Here is a 1,831-nt window from a genome sequence, read left to right on the forward strand (position 1 = left end):
AACTATGTGATAACTTTTGTTATTAGAGCCCTATTTTAGGAGTTACATGAGCATTAGTATTAGAGTCATTTATTTTTGTCTTTAATTTCCTTTCTTTTAATTGTTATTTGTCTGCTTTTATGTTTAGTTTATGTCTTGTTTTTATCTCTAGTACATGATTATTAGTGTTTAGAGTCTATGTCTTAAAGCTATGAATGATTCCATGAATCCCTCACCTTTCTTAAAAGAAAAATGTTTTCATTTGCAAAAGAACAAGAAGTGCATAATTTCGAAATCATCTTGAAATTAGTTTAATTATTTTGATGTGGTGACAATACTTTTTGTTTTCTAAATGAATGCCTGAACAGTGCATATTTTTTATAGTGAAGTTTATGAATGTTAAAATTGTTGGCTCTTGAAAGAATAATGAAAAAAAGAGAAATGTTATTGATAATCTGAAAAATTATAAAATTGATTCTTGAAGCAAGAAAAAGTAGTGAAAAACACAAAGCTTTAAAGAGAGAGAGAGAGAGAGAGAAAGAAAGAAAAAAGAAAGAAAAAGAAAAAGCAAGCAGAAAAAGCCAATAGCCCTTTAAACCAAAAGGCAAGGGTAAAAAGGATCCAAGGCTTTGAGCATAAATGGACAAGAGGGCCCCAAAGGAATAAAATCCTGGCCTAAGCGGCTAAATCAAGTTGTCCCTAACCATGTGCTTGTGGTGTGAAGGTGTCAAGTGAAAAGCTTGAGACTGAGCGGTTAAATTCGTGGTCCAAAGCAAAAAGAGTGCGCTTAAGAGCTCTGGGCACCTCTAACTGGGGACTTGATGAGCGGATATTTTATACGCTTTTTGGGGTTAATTTCATGTAGTTTTTAGGATGTTTTAGTTAAGTTTTTAGTATATCTTCATTATTTTCTAGGAAAAATTCATATTTCTGGACTTTACTATGAGTTTGTGTGCTTTTCTGTAATTTCAGGTATTTTCTGGCTGAAATTGAGGGAGCTAAGCAAAAATCTGATTCGGGTTGAAAAAGGATTGCTGATGCTGTTGGATTCTGACCTCTCTGCACTCGGAATTAATTTTCTAGAGCTACAAGAGTCCAATTGACGCGCTTCCAATTGCGTTGGAAAGTAGACATCCAGGGCTTTCCAGCAATATATAATAGTTCATACTTTGGTCAAGGATAGACGACGTAAACTGGCGTTCAACGCCAGTTTCATGTTGCAGTCTGGCGTCCAGCGCCAGAAACAAGTTACAAGTTGGAGTTCAACGCCAGAAACAGGTTACAACCTGGCGTTGAACGCCCAAAACAGTCCAGGCACGTGAGAAGCTTTAGTCTCAGCCCCAGCACACACCAAGTGAGCCCCAAAAGTGGATTTCTGCACTATCTATCATAGTTTACTCATTTTCTGTAAACCTAGATTACTAGTTTAGTATTTAAACAACTTTTAGAGATTTATTTTGTATCTCACGACATTTTTAGATCTGAACTTTGTACTCTTTGACGGCATGAGTCTCTAAACTCCATTGTTGGGGGTGAGGAGCTCTGCTGTGTTTCGATGAATTAATGCAATTACCTCTGTTTTCTATTCAAACACGCTTGTTCCTATCTAAGATGTTCATTCGTGCTTCATTATGATGAATGTGATGATCCATGACACTCATCACCATTCTCAACCTATGAACGTGTACCTAACAATCACTTCTATTCTACATTAGATTGAATGAGTATCTCTTAGATTCCTTAATCAGAATCTCCGTGGTATAAGCTAGAATCTATTGGCAGCATCCTTGAGAATCCGGAAAGTCTAAACCTTGTCTGTGGTATTCCGAGTAGGATTCTGGGATTGGATGAC

Source organism: Arachis hypogaea, chromosome 11, assembly GCF_003086295.3.
Source record: "Arachis hypogaea cultivar Tifrunner chromosome 11, arahy.Tifrunner.gnm2.J5K5, whole genome shotgun sequence".
Taxonomy (NCBI): Eukaryota; Viridiplantae; Streptophyta; class Magnoliopsida; order Fabales; family Fabaceae; genus Arachis; species Arachis hypogaea.